The sequence below is a fragment of the Lepidochelys olivacea genome, assembly GCF_965140295.1.
Source record: "Lepidochelys olivacea isolate rLepOli2 genome assembly, chromosome: 1".
Lineage (NCBI taxonomy): Eukaryota > Metazoa > Chordata > Testudines > Cheloniidae > Lepidochelys > Lepidochelys olivacea.
Window position 1 is genome coordinate 160,013,153 of NC_140411.1, and position 19,021 is coordinate 160,032,173.

General features: G+C 42.2%; 2 long non-coding RNA genes across 2 annotated transcripts; both read right to left on the bottom strand.

The window, feature by feature from the left end:
* Positions 1-8,553: 8,553 nt before the first annotated feature.
* Positions 8,554-10,003, bottom strand: LOC311514986. The gene is made up of 3 exons (XR_014710017.1): positions 8,944-10,003; positions 8,716-8,867; positions 8,554-8,685 (listed from the first exon to the last, which is right to left on the bottom strand). It is a non-coding gene; the product is annotated as an uncharacterized lncRNA (long non-coding RNA).
* A 3,163-nt stretch (positions 10,004-13,166) lies between these two features.
* LOC311521495 lies at positions 13,167-13,932 on the bottom strand. Its single transcript, XR_014711903.1, has 3 exons — positions 13,557-13,932; positions 13,329-13,480; positions 13,167-13,298 (listed from the first exon to the last, which is right to left on the bottom strand). It is a non-coding gene; the product is annotated as an uncharacterized lncRNA (long non-coding RNA).
* Positions 13,933-19,021: the final 5,089 nt, after the last annotated feature.

Here is a 19,021-nt window from a genome sequence, read left to right on the forward strand (position 1 = left end):
CTGCTGTCGCTGCATACGCCCAAGGGTCATGGAGAGGTTCACCTCTTCCACACCACCAGCACATTTCCCTTCGTAGTAGACACCTTCAGGCCACTCAGCGTCGTCTCCTCCCTGGGCTGTAAACTGACAAACCTTTAATTCTCTGGAATAAAAGGGCTTTAGAGAATTAATATGATACACCTTAGGCTTTCGGTTGGAGGTGGGGAATGCTATGAGATAATTAACAGCTCCCAGGCGCTCCTGGACCACGAATGGCCCTTCCCACGATGCTTCCATTTTATGGGCCTGGAGCGCCTTTAAGACCATGACCTGGTCTCCTACTTTGAAGGAACGCTCTCTGGCATGTTTATCATACCAGGCTTTTTGCTCTTTTTGAGCATCCTGTAAGTTTTCTCTAGCAAGGGCTAAAGAGGTTCGGAGGGTGTTTTGTAGGTTGGTTACAAAGTCCAGAATGTTAGTTCCTGGAGAAGGTGTAAATCCCTCCCATTGCTGCTTCACCAACTGCAATGGCCCCTTAACCTCACGGCCATATACAAGTTCAAATGGGGAAAACCCTAAACTGGGATGTGGTACAGCTCTGTAGGCAAAGAGCAACTGCTGCAATACTAGGTCCCAATCATTGGAGTGCTCATTTACGAATTTACGTATCATGGCCCCCAAAGTTCCATTAAACTTCTCCACCATGCCATTTGTTTGATGATGGTAAGGAGTGGCAACCAAGTGATTTACCCCATGAGCTTCCCAAAGGTTTTTCATAGTTCCTGCCAGGAAATTAGTCCCTGCATCTGTGAGGATGTCGGAGGGCCAACCTACCCTGGCAAAAATGTCTGCTAGTGCCTGGCACACACTTTTAGCCCTGGTGTTGCTTAGAGCTACTGCTTCCGGCCATCGGGTGGCAAAATCCATGAAAGTCAGTATGTACTGCTTTCCTCTGGGTGTCTTTTTCGGAAAAGGACCCAGAATATCCACAGCTACTCGCTGAAATGGAACTTCAATGATGGGGAGTGGCTGGAGAGGAGCTTTGACCTGGTCTTGGGGTTTTCCCACTCTTTGGCACACCTCACAAGACTGGACATAGGTAGAAACATCCTTGCCCATTCCCTCCCAGTGGAATGACCCCCCCAAACGGTCTTTGGTCCTGTTCACCCCAGCATGGCCACTAGGGTGATCATGGGCTAAGCTCAAGAGCTTGGCCCGGTATTTAGTTGGAACTACCAACTGTCTCTGAGGATGCCAGTCTTCCTGGTGTCCCCCAGAAAGAGTTTCCTTGTATAAAAGTCCTCTTTCTACAACAAACCTGGATCGATTAGAAGAGCGGAGAGGCGGTGGGTTGCTCCGTGCCGCCGTCCAAGCTCTCTGGAGGCTTTCATCTGCTTCCTGTTCGGTCTGGAACTGTTCCCTTGATGCTGGAGACATCAGTTCCTCATGGGATTGTGGACCTAGGCTTGGTCCCTCTGGAAGCGATATAGGGGATGGAGCTGTTTCTGTTGACTGTGAACCGCTCTCCGCTGGTGCACTATGTTGGGATTCAGGCTCCGGCTGAGCCTCTTGTGTAGGGTTATCGGCTGCTGCCAGTTCAGGTTCGGTGGGGCCCTCTGGTGTTGAGGTTGCAAGTACTGGATTCAGTGCTGACACGGGGTCTGGTGTTGGTTGTTCGGCTGGTTCCGGTTCTGGGACTGGTTCCGTCTGGGTCTCTGGGACTGGATCCACTACTGCTGTTGCAGACATTGGCCTGGGGTCCAGGTCCATCACCTCTGACTGGGTCCTGATAGAAGTTTCCGGAACAGAGCTAGGCCTCACGGCTTGTTTAGCCTGGTTGCGGGTGACCATTCCCACCCTCTTGGCCTGCTTCACATGATTGGCCAAGTCTTCCCCCAACAGCATGGGGATGGGATAATCATCATAGACTGCAAAAGTCCACATTCCTGACCAGCCCTTGTACTGGACAGGCAACTTGGCTGTAGGCAAATTGAAAGAGTTGGACTTGAAGGGTTGAATCGTCACTTGGATCTCTGGGTTGATTAAATTGGGGTCCACTAAGGAAGCATGGATAGCTGACACTTGTGCTCCGGTGTCCCTCCACGCGGTGACCTTCTTCCCACCCACACTCACAGTTTCCCTCCGCTCCAAGGGTATCTGGGAGGTATCTGGGCCTGTGGACCTCTGGTGTGATTCCGGTGCAATGAACTGTAATCTGTTGGGGTTCTTGGGGCAGTTGGCCTTTACATGCCCCAGCTCGTTACACTTAAAACATCGTCCAGCTGACGGGTCACTGGGGCGAGGAGGGTTGCTGGAGAACGGGGTGGTGGGACGATAAGGGGTCTGGAGGGTTCTTTGGGAGGTAGGTGGGGCTTTGGGCGGCCCCCGGTAATAGGGTGTGGTCTGGGGTGGTCCCTTCTGGTCTCCGCTCCAACTGCGACCAGTTTTCTTCTTCTCTGCCACCTCCACCCATCTGGCTCCAATCTCTCCTGTCTCAATTACAGTTTTGGGTTTCCCATCTAGGATGTATCTTTCTATTTCCTCAGGAACACCCTCTAAGAATTGTTCCATTTGCATTAGGAAGGGCAAATTTACTGGAGATTCAACACTTGCTCCTGATATCCAGGCATCCCAATGTTTTACAATGTGGTAGGCATGTTGTTGGATCATATTAAAGAAGTTCTGTATTAAAATCACAAATGAGTTTGATTCCCCAGAATTTAAATTCCAGGGTATTACTAATTAAGAGCTCTCTTGGTTTTTGGTACTTTCTCTCCCTCTATGTGTGAAACTTGCAAGCTGCTAATTGTGTTAGTACATTCCAAGACAGAGTCTGTTCTCAAAGCAATTCACAGAGAGAGAGACTCAAAGCAATACTCTAACAACAGAAACAGCACCCAGAGACTCCCCGCCCTTTTGTTGTATTAACCATTGTGATTAAAATAGAGATAGAGGATGTATGTGGATGGATGCTTGGTGTGGATAATAACTGAATGATCAGGGAGGTGCCAGCCTAAGAATCCAGTGTCCATCGGCTGAAGAAGGCGTCAAGTGGAAATAACCAGAGGACCCCACCCGGAGGGCAGACTGGAATCCACCCAACAGCCTCAAGAATGGGAGAACCAAAGAACAAGATAACATCTTGGAGCCGTCAGGAATGTGCTATCTGCTGATTGATTCAGCAACAGCATGATGAAGCAATTCCCATAGACTGCCATAGGAAGAAATTCCTATAAAAATAGACTCTAAAAAGTGAGAACTTTGGGGTCTGATTCTGCAAACCAACTTCCAGGAGCATCAGATGAGCATCTGACAAGGCCCTGCTCCCTCCTCATGTCCAGGCCACCTGGCCAGTGGCTTGGCATGAGCAACTCTAAGGCTGGTAACTATGATAACAACCTTGCAGAACCTGTGTGTGTGTGTGTGTGTATGAATGAATGAATGAATGAATGTGAGAATAAATTTGAGATTGAATGGAATGTTATAACTATAACTAACTGCTTACTATGATTCTTTCTGTATTCACAATAAATGTGGTATTTTGCCTTTTTCCCTTTAATAAGATCCTGCTGGTTTTTATTTTATTGGTACAACATTTTGGTGGAGAATTGCGAAAGGGGGAATATTGGTAAAAAACCTCAGTTATTGTAAATATTGGTGTGCACACCGCCAGCTCTAGTGAGCTAGGCATTTCTATTAGGTTAACCAGACCTGCTGGCCTCCGAGAAGGTAGCAGGGGACCTGCTGGCCTCCGAGAAGGTAGCAGGAGACCTGCTGGCCTCCGAGAAGGTAGTAGGGAAAACAGATTAAACCAGACCTGCTGGCCTCCGAGAAGGTAGCAGGGGACCTGCTGGCCTCCGAGAAGGTAGCAGGAAAAACAGATTAAACCAGACCTGCTGACCTCCGAGAAGGTAGCAGGGGACCTGCTGGCCTCCGAGAAGGTAGTAGGGAAAACAGATTAAACCAGACCTGCTGGCCTCCGAGAAGGTAGCAGGGGACCTGCTGGCCTCCGAGAAGGTAGCAGGAAAAACAGATTAAACCAGACCTGCTGGCCTCCGAGAAGGTAGCAGGGGACCTGCTGGCCTCCGAGAAGGTAGTAGGGAAAACAGATTAAACCAGACCTGCTGGCCTCCGAGAAGGTAGCAGGGGACCTGCTGGCCTCCGAGAAGGTAGCAGGGGACCTGCTGGCCTCCGAGAAGGTAGCAGGGAAGAACAGGTTAACCGGACCTGCTGGCCTCCGAGAAGGTAGCAGGGAGAAACAGGTTAACCGGACCTGCTGGCCTCCGAGAAGGTAGCAGGGAGAAATAGGTTAACTGGACCTGCTGGCCTCCGAGAAGGTAGCAGGGGACCTGCTGGCCTCCGGGAAGGTAGCAGGGGAAAAACGCATAGATTAAGCTATGATTTCAGAATCTAGGCTGTGTCACTTGCTAAGTAATACCAGCAGTGACAAAGAGATTGAAATATCCATGTTAAGATGTTTAAAAGAAAACAGGGTAAGCCAGTACCAGAGGGAGGAATGGAGTCAGAAGGAACTCCAACCTTACCTTTTGTTAAAGAAATTACACCTTTTAAACAAATCCTTCAAAAATGTGGGCACAGTCCTTGGACTAAACAAGCCCTAGCTGATGTCTGCACTATTTCGGACTTAGAGGATAGATTGGCTCAGTATATCCTCATGTACAAACCTTCTAGTGCTGCCAAAAGAGATGCAGCAGCAATTTGGTTGTTGTGGGAGGCATGTAAGGATTCTTCCCTCCGCTTGTCTTCATGTAAAGAGGAAAAGGCACAAATGGAAAAGGGAGCAGACAATTGGAAGGTGCTGGCTACAAATATCCAAAGCCAGCTGAAAATAGTGAAAGAGGCACTCCAGGAATACAAAAAGAGTGAAAAAGTTAACTCTGCAGAGGCTGGAGGGAGGTAGGTAAAGGGGGAGAAGGTCCTATGTACGGCACCCCCAGGCATAATTACAAAGAGAAAAGAGAGTAAAAAAAATAAAGTTAACTCTGCAGAGGCTGGAGGGAATTAAGCAGTTAAACTTTGTATTTCACCCAAACAACTTTTAACCGAAAATGTTAAAAAGGAAAAGTGTTAGAGCACTCTTGGTTTCTTTGCAGCCATTCTGAAAGAAAAATGGGCCCTTTTCCAAAGGAATGTCTGTAAATTAGCCAGGCAAAAATAAACTATCTGATTAAAATCATTTGACTGGACAATTTAGTCAAATTTGCTAAAAGAACATTAGAGGGTTCTATTGGAACTTAACTGCCTCAAATGTATAAAGGGAATGTAAGATGTAAAAAACAGAGCAGTGTGGAAGGGATGTTAAGGAAAAGAAAATGTGTATGTATCTGTCTGAGTGTGTGTAAATATGTAAAGTTCTAAGGACCAGTTAGTTTTGTTTTTGTTTTAAATAATGCCACTAAAAATCCATTTGACTCTTTAATTCAAAGTTGCAAAACTGACAGACCTTTTTGCTAGACACAGGTAATTAGTGTTGTTTGGCTTTGGGATTTGGCATTTAACCCTTAAAAGGTAACTCAATGCTTTACAAAATTTAAAATGTTTTTAAGTTGTGGCTGCAGCAGGGCAGTCAAAATCAGGAGAATATATAAAAAAAAATTTGGATTCTTTTTGTTTGTTTTTTGTTTGTTTGTTTTTGTAACAAAATAGCAGATGAGAGTTGTAGTAAAAAAAAAAATAAAAAAAGACAGTGCCTCTCTGAAGCAACAGCTGGGGTGAGGTGCACAAAACAAAAAGAAGCAATGTTAGAAACACTGAGTCTTAAAATGGCTCTGAGTAATCAGACTGTCACTTTGATAAAGGTACATGAAAACTCTGTAAGCAAAAAAAGAAATAGTGACACCTTATGTAAAAATGGATCTGGATAATGTTATAGAAGTTAAACTATGGAAGAAATGTGCATTTGCCCCAGAACATGTGCAGGGTATATTGTAGAAGGGGCAAAAGAAATGCAAACATACCATGCTACTTAATTAAAATGCTATTAGGGCTCCAAAGGGAGCCACAATAGGTTGGGTTTTCTTTTTCAGATTGCTGTGTGTTTTGGAAGCAGAAGTTAAAAGTAATCAAAACTCTGGTGAAAGTTGATTGTGTCCCTAAGACAGAGTCTCTGAGCTGCTGATGGCTTTAAATCCAAAAGCAGGAAGTTTCTGTGAAAATGCAAATTACCTAAATGATAAAGGAAGGAAAGAACTAGCAGCACAAAGGAGCTGCAGATAAAGGACATACCTGGTCAGCAAACAAATTGTCTAAATAAAAGGCATGGGATAACAAGATAATTTTAATAAATGTAATGATAATAAGTATCCCTGTAACAACGTATAGTGTGTATGATTTTTGGAAAAATCCTTTAAGGTCGTATGATAATGATGCTTCTCAGTTATTACCTGTAAATAAAACTTAAAGCTTAACACAGCAGGAAAAACATTATAAACTTAGTCTGCTGTATAAGAAGGAAAACTCAGGGATTTAATGACTAAACAGTGGGATAATTTCCCCATAACCCTTAAAAGATAAAAGCCTTTGAAACCTGGCCTGCCTATAGAACAAAAACAGGAAAATATGGGGGCAATTTCTCTGTTTTGCCTGCAATCAGCAAGGGTATTTGTAAAAGAAATATTTTAAGCAATAATCTGCCACCCCAAAAGGGGTAGAAACATGTTTTTTTGTCTTTCAGAAAATCAGGAAAAGCTGCCAGCTGAAAAGCAACCCAATACCATGAATCTACTGTCACAATAGAAATTGTGTTCTGTGTTCTATGTTTTGTCTTGTGTTTTGTGTTGTTGCTAGCACTGTTGTGTGTTTAAAAAAAAAAAATACTGAAGACCTGCAGGAACTTAAAAATAAATTAAGCTTTCTGTCCCAGCTACAGGACAGCCTGATACAAAAACAAGTACATGCCAATGTAGACTTGGTCCAAATTGGTCTAGGTAACCTAAAAGGCCAATGGAATCTTTAGTAATGGCTTAATACCAGCACATGGCTTATCCATAAGAAAAAAAAAAATATTAGAAATAGGAAACTACACAGCCATAGCTATGGGATGCACTGAAATGCAGATACTTGCACTAGCTACTTTGGAACACAAAATGTTCTGGGTCATACTGGGAAATATTAAGGGTTTGATGCATTTGTTAAAAAAGAAAGAGATCATTGTTTGACACTTATCAATATGAATGGATGCAATATGTTTCCAGTATTGTAAACCAGACTTGTTAATGGAAGAAATTGTTGTCAAAATTGCACACCAACAGTCCCTGGAGGCAAAGGTATTGAAGGTTAACCCACTCCCCATATTACACATGGGATCCTTTTGGCTACCCTGGACCTTGAGCCAGTGGGCTGGGGAGGGAGGGAAGCTATTGGACACTAGAGGTTGTACCGAATGGACTCCTCAAAAGTGGGTGTGCCTCACCTTGCCTGTTGCCCCAGAACCTTGTAGTAAAGATACATCACTAGGATCATGTATGTGGCATGAATTGGAATCACAAACTCAAATTGCCTCACAGTACTTTCTCTTGAATAGGCTACATAGAAAGTGACACTGACGATTATAAATCTTAGTGTCAAAAGGGGGATTATGTTGGATCATATTAAAGAAGTTCTGTATTAAAATCACAAATGAGTTTGATTCCCCAGAGTTTCAATTCCAGGGTATTACTAATTAAGAGGTCTCTTGGTTTTTGGTGCTGTTTCTCTCCCTCTATGTGTGAAACTTGCAAGCTGCTAATTGCGTTAGTACATTCTAAGACAGAGTCTATTCTCAAAGCAATTCACAGAGAGAGAGACTCAAAGCAATACTCTAACAACAGAAACAGCACCCAGAGACTCCCCGCCCTTTTGTTGTATTAACAATTGTGATTAAAATAGAGATAGAGGATGTATGTGGATGGATGCTTGGTGTGGATAATAACTGAATGATCAGGGAGGTGCCAGCCTAAGAATCCAGTGTCCATCGGCTGAAGAAGGCGTCAAGTGGAAATAACCAGAGGACCCCATCCGGAGGGCAGACTGGAATCCACCCAACAGCCTCAAGGATGGGAGAACCAAAGAACAAGATAACATCTTGGAGCCGTCAGGAACGTGCTATCTGCTGATTGATTCAGCAACAGCATGATGAAGCAATTCCCATAGACTGGCATAGGAAGAAATTCCTATAAAAATAGACTCTAAAAAGTGAGAACTTTGGGGTCTGATTCTGCAAACCAACTTCCAGGAGCATCAGATGAGCATCTGACAAGGCCCTGCTCCCTCCTCATGTCCAGGCCACCTGGCCAGTGGCTTGGCATAAGCAACTCTAAGGCTGGTAACTATGATAACAACCTTGCAGAACCTGTGTGTGTGGGTGTGTATGTGTGTGTGTGTGTGTTTGTATGAATGAATGTGTGAATAAATATGAGATTGAATGGAATGTTATAACTATAACTAACTGCTTACTATGATTCTTTCTGTATTCACAATAAATGTGGTATGTTGCCTTTTTCCCTTTAATAAGATCCTGCTGGTTTTTATTTTATTGGTACAACATTTTGGTGGAGAATTGCGAAAGGGGGAATATTGGTAAAAAACCTCAGTTATTGTAAATATTGGTGTGCACACCGCCAGCTCTAGTGAGCTAGGCATTTCTATTAGGTTAACCAGACCTGCTGGCCTCCGAGAAGGTAGTAGGGAAAACAGATTAAACCAGACCTGCTGGCCTCCGAGAAGGTAGCAGGGGACCTGCTGGCCTCCGAGAAGGTAGCAGGGGACCTGCTGGCCTCCGAGAAGGTAGCAGGGGACCTGCTGGCCTCCGAGAAGGTAGCAGGGAAGAACAGGTTAACCGGACCTGCTGGCCTCCGAGAAGGTAGCAGGGAGAAACAGGTTAACCGGACCTGCTGGCCTCCGAGAAGGTAGCAGGGAGAAATAGGTTAACTGGACCTGCTGGCCTCCGAGAAGGTAGCAGGGGACCTGCTGGCCTCCGGGAAGGTAGCAGGGGAAAAACGCATAGATTAAGCTATGATTTCAGAATCTAGGCTGTGTCACTTGCTAAGTAATACCAGCAGTGACAAAGAGATTGAAATATCCATGTTAAGATGTTTAAAAGAAAACAGGGTAAGCCAGTACCAGAGGGAGGAATGGAGTCAGAAGGAACTCCAACCTTACCTTTTGTTAAAGAAATTACACCTTTTAAACAAATCCTTCAAAAATGTGGGCACAGTCCTTGGACTAAACAAGCCCTAGCTGATGTCTGCACTATTTCGGACTTAGAGGATAGATTGGCTCAGTATATCCTCATGTACAAACCTTCTAGTGCTGCCAAAAGAGATGCAGCAGCAATTTGGTTGTTGTGGGAGGCATGTAAGGATTCTTCCCTCCGCTTGTCTTCATGTAAAGAGGAAAAGGCACAAATGGAAAAGGGAGCAGACAATTGGAAGGTGCTGGCTACAAATATCCAAAGCCAGCTGAAAATAGTGAAAGAGGCACTCCAGGAATACAAAAAGAGTGAAAAAGTTAACTCTGCAGAGGCTGGAGGGAGGTAGGTAAAGGGGGAGAAGGTCCTATGTACGGCACCCCCAGGCATAATTACAAAGAGAAAAGAGAGTAAAAAAAATAAAGTTAACTCTGCAGAGGCTGGAGGGAATTAAGCAGTTAAACTTTGTATTTCACCCAAACAACTTTTAACCGAAAATGTTAAAAAGGAAAAGTGTTAGAGCACTCTTGGTTTCTTTGCAGCCATTCTGAAAGAAAAATGGGCCCTTTTCCAAAGGAATGTCTGTAAATTAGCCAGGCAAAAATAAACTATCTGATTAAAATCATTTGACTGGACAATTTAGTCAAATTTGCTAAAAGAACATTAGAGGGTTCTATTGGAACTTAACTGCCTCAAATGTATAAAGGGAATGTAAGATGTAAAAAACAGAGCAGTGTGGAAGGGATGTTAAGGAAAAGAAAATGTGTATGTATCTGTCTGAGTGTGTGTAAATATGTAAAGTTCTAAGGACCAGTTAGTTTTGTTTTTGTTTTAAATAATGCCACTAAAAATCCATTTGACTCTTTAATTCAAAGTTGCAAAACTGACAGACCTTTTTGCTAGACACAGGTAATTAGTGTTGTTTGGCTTTGGGATTTGGCATTTAACCCTTAAAAGGTAACTCAATGCTTTACAAAATTTAAAATGTTTTTAAGTTGTGGCTGCAGCAGGGCAGTCAAAATCAGGAGAATATATAAAAAAAAATTTGGATTCTTTTTGTTTGTTTTTTGTTTGTTTGTTTTTGTAACAAAATAGCAGATGAGAGTTGTAGTAAAAAAAAAAATAAAAAAAGACAGTGCCTCTCTGAAGCAACAGCAGGGGTGAGGTGCACAAAACAAAAAGAAGCAATGTTAGAAACACTGAGTCTTAAAATGGCTCTGAGTAATCAGACTGTCACTTTGATAAAGGTACATGAAAACTCTGTAAGCAAAAAAAGAAATAGTGACACCTTATGTAAAAATGGATCTGGATAATGTTATAGAAGTTAAACTATGGAAGAAATGTGCATTTGCCCCAGAACATGTGCAGGGTATATTGTAGAAGGGGCAAAAGAAATGCAAACATACCATGCTACTTAATTAAAATGCTATTAGGGCTCCAAAGGGAGCCACAATAGGTTGGGTTTTCTTTTTCAGATTGCTGTGTGTTTTGGAAGCAGAAGTTAAAAGTAATCAAAACTCTGGTGAAAGTTGATTGTGTCCCTAAGACAGAGTCTCTGAGCTGCTGATGGCTTTAAATCCAAAAGCAGGAAGTTTCTGTGAAAATGCAAATTACCTAAATGATAAAGGAAGGAAAGAACTAGCAGCACAAAGGAGCTGCAGATAAAGGACATACCTGGTCAGCAAACAAATTGTCTAAATAAAAGGCATGGGATAACAAGATAATTTTAATAAATGTAATGATAATAAGTATCCCTGTAACAACGTATAGTGTGTATGATTTTTGGAAAAATCCTTTAAGGTCGTATGATAATGATGCTTCTCAGTTATTACCTGTAAATAAAACTTAAAGCTTAACACAGCAGGAAAAACATTATAAACTTAGTCTGCTGTATAAGAAGGAAAACTCAGGGATTTAATGACTAAACAGTGGGATAATTTCCCCATAACCCTTAAAAGATAAAAGCCTTTGAAACCTGGCCTGCCTATAGAACAAAAACAGGAAAATATGGGGGCAATTTCTCTGTTTTGCCTGCAATCAGCAAGGGTATTTGTAAAAGAAATATTTTAAGCAATAATCTGCCACCCCAAAAGGGGTAGAAACATGTTTTTTTGTCTTTCAGAAAATCAGGAAAAGCTGCCAGCTGAAAAGCAACCCAATACCATGAATCTACTGTCACAATAGAAATTGTGTTCTGTGTTCTATGTTTTGTCTTGTGTTTTGTGTTGTTGCTAGCACTGTTGTGTGTTTAAAAAAAAAAATACTGAAGACCTGCAGGAACTTAAAAATAAATTAAGCTTTCTGTCCCAGCTACAGGACAGCCTGATACAAAAACAAGTACATGCCAATGTAGACTTGGTCCAAATTGGTCTAGGTAACCTAAAAGGCCAATGGAATCTTTAGTAATGGCTTAATACCAGCACATGGCTTATCCATAAGAAAAAAAAAATATTAGAAATAGGAAACTACACAGCCATAGCTATGGGATGCACTGAAATGCAGATACTTGCACTAGCTACTTTGGAACACAAAATGTTCTGGGTCATACTGGGAAATATTAAGGGTTTGATGCATTTGTTAAAAAAGAAAGAGATCATTGTTTGACACTTATCAATATGAATGGATGCAATATGTTTCCAGTATTGTAAACCAGACTTGTTAATGGAAGAAATTGTTGTCAAAATTGCACACCAACAGTCCCTGGAGGCAAAGGTATTGAAGGTTAACCCACTCCCCATATTACACATGGGATCCTTTTGGCTACCCTGGACCTTGAGCCAGTGGGCTGGGGAGGGAGGGAAGCTATTGGACACTAGAGGTTGTACCGAATGGACTCCTCAAAAGTGGGTGTGCCTCACCTTGCCTGTTGCCCCAGAACCTTGTAGTAAAGATACATCACTAGGATCATGTATGTGGCATGAATTGGAATCACAAACTCAAATTGCCTCACAGTACTTTCTCTTGAATAGGCTACATAGAAAGTGACACTGACGATTATAAATCTTAGTGTCAAAAGGGGGATTATGTTGGATCATATTAAAGAAGTTCTGTATTAAAATCACAAATGAGTTTGATTCCCCAGAGTTTCAATTCCAGGGTATTACTAATTAAGAGGTCTCTTGGTTTTTGGTGCTGTTTCTCTCCCTCTATGTGTGAAACTTGCAAGCTGCTAATTGCGTTAGTACATTCTAAGACAGAGTCTATTCTCAAAGCAATTCACAGAGAGAGAGACTCAAAGCAATACTCTAACAACAGAAACAGCACCCAGAGACTCCCCGCCCTTTTGTTGTATTAACAATTGTGATTAAAATAGAGATAGAGGATGTATGTGGATGGATGCTTGGTGTGGATAATAACTGAATGATCAGGGAGGTGCCAGCCTAAGAATCCAGTGTCCATCGGCTGAAGAAGGCGTCAAGTGGAAATAACCAGAGGACCCCATCCGGAGGGCAGACTGGAATCCACCCAACAGCCTCAAGGATGGGAGAACCAAAGAACAAGATAACATCTTGGAGCCGTCAGGAACGTGCTATCTGCTGATTGATTCAGCAACAGCATGATGAAGCAATTCCCATAGACTGGCATAGGAAGAAATTCCTATAAAAATAGACTCTAAAAAGTGAGAACTTTGGGGTCTGATTCTGCAAACCAACTTCCAGGAGCATCAGATGAGCATCTGACAAGGCCCTGCTCCCTCCTCATGTCCAGGCCACCTGGCCAGTGGCTTGGCATAAGCAACTCTAAGGCTGGTAACTATGATAACAACCTTGCAGAACCTGTGTGTGTGGGTGTGTATGTGTGTGTGTGTGTGTTTGTATGAATGAATGTGTGAATAAATATGAGATTGAATGGAATGTTATAACTATAACTAACTGCTTACTATGATTCTTTCTGTATTCACAATAAATGTGGTATGTTGCCTTTTTCCCTTTAATAAGATCCTGCTGGTTTTTATTTTATTGGTACAACATTTTGGTGGAGAATTGCGAAAGGGGGAATATTGGTAAAAAACCTCAGTTATTGTAAATATTGGTGTGCACACCGCCAGCTCTAGTGAGCTAGGCATTTCTATTAGGTTAACCAGACCTGCTGGCCTCCGAGAAGGTAGTAGGGAAAACAGATTAAACCAGACCTGCTGGCCTCCGAGAAGGTAGCAGGGGACCTGCTGGCCTCCGAGAAGGTAGCAGGGGACCTGCTGGCCTCCGAGAAGGTAGCAGGGGACCTGCTGGCCTCCGAGAAGGTAGCAGGGAAGAACAGGTTAACCGGACCTGCTGGCCTCCGAGAAGGTAGCAGGGAGAAACAGGTTAACCGGACCTGCTGGCCTCCGAGAAGGTAGCAGGGAGAAATAGGTTAACTGGACCTGCTGGCCTCCGAGAAGGTAGCAGGGGACCTGCTGGCCTCCGGGAAGGTAGCAGGGGAAAAACGCATAGATTAAGCTATGATTTCAGAATCTAGGCTGTGTCACTTGCTAAGTAATACCAGCAGTGACAAAGAGATTGAAATATCCATGTTAAGATGTTTAAAAGAAAACAGGGTAAGCCAGTACCAGAGGGAGGAATGGAGTCAGAAGGAACTCCAACCTTACCTTTTGTTAAAGAAATTACACCTTTTAAACAAATCCTTCAAAAATGTGGGCACAGTCCTTGGACTAAACAAGCCCTAGCTGATGTCTGCACTATTTCGGACTTAGAGGATAGATTGGCTCAGTATATCCTCATGTACAAACCTTCTAGTGCTGCCAAAAGAGATGCAGCAGCAATTTGGTTGTTGTGGGAGGCATGTAAGGATTCTTCCCTCCGCTTATCTTCATGTAAAGAGGAAAAGGCACAAATGGAAAAGGGAGCAGACAATTGGAAGGTGCTGGCTACAAATATCCAAAGCCAGCTGAAAATAGTGAAAGAGGCACTCCAGGAATACAAAAAGAGTGAAAAAGTTAACTCTGCAGAGGCTGGAGGGAGGTAGGTAAAGGGGGAGAAGGTCCTATGTACGGCACCCCCAGGCATAATTACAAAGAGAAAAGAGAGTAAAAAAAATAAAGTTAACTCTGCAGAGGCTGGAGGGAATTAAGCAGTTAAACTTTGTATTTCACCCAAACAACTTTTAACCGAAAATGTTAAAAAGGAAAAGTGTTAGAGCACTCTTGGTTTCTTTGCAGCCATTCTGAAAGAAAAATGGGCCCTTTTCCAAAGGAATGTCTGTAAATTAGCCAGGCAAAAATAAACTATCTGATTAAAATCATTTGACTGGACAATTTAGTCAAATTTGCTAAAAGAACATTAGAGGGTTCTATTGGAACTTAACTGCCTCAAATGTATAAAGGGAATGTAAGATGTAAAAAACAGAGCAGTGTGGAAGGGATGTTAAGGAAAAGAAAATGTGTATGTATCTGTCTGAGTGTGTGTAAATATGTAAAGTTCTAAGGACCAGTTAGTTTTGTTTTTGTTTTAAATAATGCCACTAAAAATCCATTTGACTCTTTAATTCAAAGTTGCAAAACTGACAGACCTTTTTGCTAGACACAGGTAATTAGTGTTGTTTGGCTTTGGGATTTGGCATTTAACCCTTAAAAGGTAACTCAATGCTTTACAAAATTTAAAATGTTTTTAAGTTGTGGCTGCAGCAGGGCAGTCAAAATCAGGAGAATATATAAAAAAAAATTTGGATTCTTTTTGTTTGTTTTTTGTTTGTTTGTTTTTGTAACAAAATAGCAGATGAGAGTTGTAGTAAAAAAAAAAATAAAAAAAGACAGTGCCTCTCTGAAGCAACAGCTGGGGTGAGGTGCACAAAACAAAAAGAAGCAATGTTAGAAACACTGAGTCTTAAAATGGCTCTGAGTAATCAGACTGTCACTTTGATAAAGGTACATGAAAACTCTGTAAGCAAAAAAAGAAATAGTGACACCTTATGTAAAAATGGATCTGGATAATGTTATAGAAGTTAAACTATGGAAGAAATGTGCATTTGCCCCAGAACATGTGCAGGGTATATTGTAGAAGGGGCAAAAGAAATGCAAACATACCATGCTACTTAATTAAAATGCTATTAGGGCTCCAAAGGGAGCCACAATAGGTTGGGTTTTCTTTTTCAGATTGCTGTGTGTTTTGGAAGCAGAAGTTAAAAGTAATCAAAACTCTGGTGAAAGTTGATTGTGTCCCTAAGACAGAGTCTCTGAGCTGCTGATGGCTTTAAATCCAAAAGCAGGAAGTTTCTGTGAAAATGCAAATTACCTAAATGATAAAGGAAGGAAAGAACTAGCAGCACAAAGGAGCTGCAGATAAAGGACATACCTGGTCAGCAAACAAATTGTCTAAATAAAAGGCATGGGATAACAAGATAATTTTAATAAATGTAATGATAATAAGTATCCCTGTAACAACGTATAGTGTGTATGATTTTTGGAAAAATCCTTTAAGGTCGTATGATATTGATGCTTCTCAGTTATTACCTGTAAATAAAACTTAAAGCTTAACACAGCAGGAAAAACATTATAAACTTAGTCTGCTGTATAAGAAGGAAAACTCAGGGATTTAATGACTAAACAGTGGGATAATTTCCCCATAACCCTTAAAAGATAAAAGCCTTTGAAACCTGGCCTGCCTATAGAACAAAAACAGGAAAATATGGGGGCAATTTCTCTGTTTTGCCTGCAATCAGCAAGGGTATTTGTAAAAGAAATATTTTAAGCAATAATCTGCCACCCCAAAAGGGGTAGAAACATGTTTTTTTGTCTTTCAGAAAATCAGGAAAAGCTGCCAGCTGAAAAGCAACCCAATACCATGAATCTACTGTCACAATAGAAATTGTGTTCTGTGTTCTATGTTTTGTCTTGTGTTTTGTGTTGTTGCTAGCACTGTTGTGTGTTTAAAAAAAAAAATACTGAAGACCTGCAGGAACTTAAAAATAAATTAAGCTTTCTGTCCCAGCTACAGGACAGCCTGATACAAAAACAAGTACATGCCAATGTAGACTTGGTCCAAATTGGTCTAGGTAACCTAAAAGGCCAATGGAATCTTTAGTAATGGCTTAATACCAGCACATGGCTTATCCATAAGAAAAAAAAAATATTAGAAATAGGAAACTACACAGCCATAGCTATGGGATGCACTGAAATGCAGATACTTGCACTAGCTACTTTGGAACACAAAATGTTCTGGGTCATACTGGGAAATATTAAGGGTTTGATGCATTTGTTAAAAAAGAAAGAGATCATTGTTTGACACTTATCAATATGAATGGATGCAATATGTTTCCAGTATTGTAAACCAGACTTGTTAATGGAAGAAATTGTTGTCAAAATTGCACACCAACAGTCCCTGGAGGCAAAGGTATTGAAGGTTAACCCACTCCCCATATTACACATGGGATCCTTTTGGCTACCCTGGACCTTGAGCCAGTGGGCTGGGGAGGGAGGGAAGCTATTGGACACTAGAGGTTGTACCGAATGGACTCCTCAAAAGTGGGTGTGCCTCACCTTGCCTGTTGCCCCAGAACCTTGTAGTAAAGATACATCACTAGGATCATGTATGTGGCATGAATTGGAATCACAAACTCAAATTGCCTCACAGTACTTTCTCTTGAATAGGCTACATAGAAAGTGACACTGACGATTATAAATCTTAGTGTCAAAAGGGGGATTATGTTGGATCATATTAAAGAAGTTCTGTATTAAAATCACAAATGAGTTTGATTCCCCAGAGTTTCAATTCCAGGGTATTACTAATTAAGAGGTCTCTTGGTTTTTGGTGCTGTTTCTCTCCCTCTATGTGTGAAACTTGCAAGCTGCTAATTGCGTTAGTACATTCTAAGACAGAGTCTATTCTCAAAGCAATTCACAGAGAGAGAGACTCAAAGCAATACTCTAACAACAGAAACAGCACCCAGAGACTCCCCGCCCTTTTGTTGTATTAACAATTGTGATTAAAATAGAGATAGAGGATGTATGTGGATGGATGCTTGGTGTGGATAATAACTGAATGATCAGGGAGGTGCCAGCCTAAGAATCCAGTGTCCATCGGCTGAAGAAGGCGTCAAGTGGAAATAACCAGAGGACCCCATCCGGAGGGCAGACTGGAATCCACCCAACAGCCTCAAGGATGGGAGAACCAAAGAACAAGATAACATCTTGGAGCCGTCAGGAACGTGCTATCTGCTGATTGATTCAGCAACAGCATGATGAAGCAATTCCCATAGACTGGCATAGGAAGAAATTCCTATAAAAATAGACTCTAAAAAGTGAGAACTTTGGGGTCTGATTCTGCAAACCAACTTCCAGGAGCATCAGATGAGCATCTGACAAGGCCCTGCTCCCTCCTCATGTCCAGGCCACCTGGCCAGTGGCTTGGCATAAGCAACTCTAAGGCTGGTAACTATGATAACAACCTTGCAGAACCTGTGTGTGTGGGTGTGTATGTGTGTGTGTGTGTGTTTGTATGAATGAATGTGTGAATAAATATGAGATTGAATGGAATGTTATAACTATAACTAACTGCTTACTATGATTCTTTCTGTATTCACAATAAATGTGGTATTTTGCCTTTTTCCCTTTAATAAGATCCTGCTGGTTTTTATTTTATTGGTACAACATTTTGGTGGAGAATTGCGAAAGGGGGAATATTGGTAAAAAACCTCAGTTATTGTAAATATTGGTGTGCACACCGCCAGCTCTAGTGAGCTAGGCATTTCTATTAGGTTAACCAGACCTGCTGGCCTCCGAGAAGGTAGCAGGGGACCTGCTGGCCTCCGAGAAGGTAGTAGGGAAAACAGATTAAACCAGACCTGCTGGCCTCCGAGAAGGTAGCAGGGGACCTGCTGGCCTCCGAGAAGGTAGCAGGAAAAACAGATTAAACCAGACCTGCTGGTCTCCGAGAAGGTAGCAGGAGACCTGCTGGCCTCCGAGAAGGTAGTAGGGAAAACAGATTAAACCAGACCTGCTGGCCTCCGAGAAGGTAGCAGGGGACCTGCTGGCCTCCGAGAAGGTAGCAGGAAAAACAGATTAAACCAGACCTGCTGGCCTCCGAGAAGGTAGCAGGGGACCTGCTGGCCTCCGGGAAGGTAGCAGGGGAAAAACGCATAGATTAAGCTATGATTTCAGAATCTAGGCTGTGTCACTTGCTAAGTAATACCAGCAGTGACAAAGAGATTGAAATATCCATGTTAAGATGTTTAAAAGAAAACAGGGTAAGCCAGTACCAGAGGGAGGAATGGAGTCAGAAGGAACTCCAACCTTACCTTTTGTTAAAGAAATTACACCTTTTAAACAAATCCTTCAAAAATGTGGGCACAGTCCTTGGACTAAACAAGCCCTAGCTGATGTCTGCACTATTTCGGACTTAGAGGATAGATTGGCTCAGTATATCCTCATGTACAAACCTTCTAGTGCTGCCAAAAGAGATGCAGCAGCAATTTGGTTGTTGTGGGAGGCATGTAAGGATTCTTCCCTCCGCTTGTCTTCATGTAAAGAGGAAAAGGCACAAATGGAAAAGGGAGCAGACAATTGGAAGGTGCTGGCTACAAATATCCAAAGCCAGCTGAAAATAGTGAAAGAGGCACTCCAGGAATACAAAAAGAGTGAAAAAGTTAACTCTGCAGAGGCTGGAGGGAGGTAGGTAAAGGGGGAGAAGGTCCTATGTACGGCACCCCCAGGCATAATTACAAAGAGAAAAGAGAGTAAAAAAAATAAAGTTAACTCTGCAGAGGCTGGAGGGAATTAAGCAGTTAAACTTTGTATTTCACCCAAACAACTTTTAACCGAAAATGTTAAAAAGGAAAAGTGTTAGAGCACTCTTGGTTTCTTTGCAGCCATTCTGAAAGAAAAATGGGCCCTTTTCCAAAGGAATGTCTGTAAATTAGCCAGGC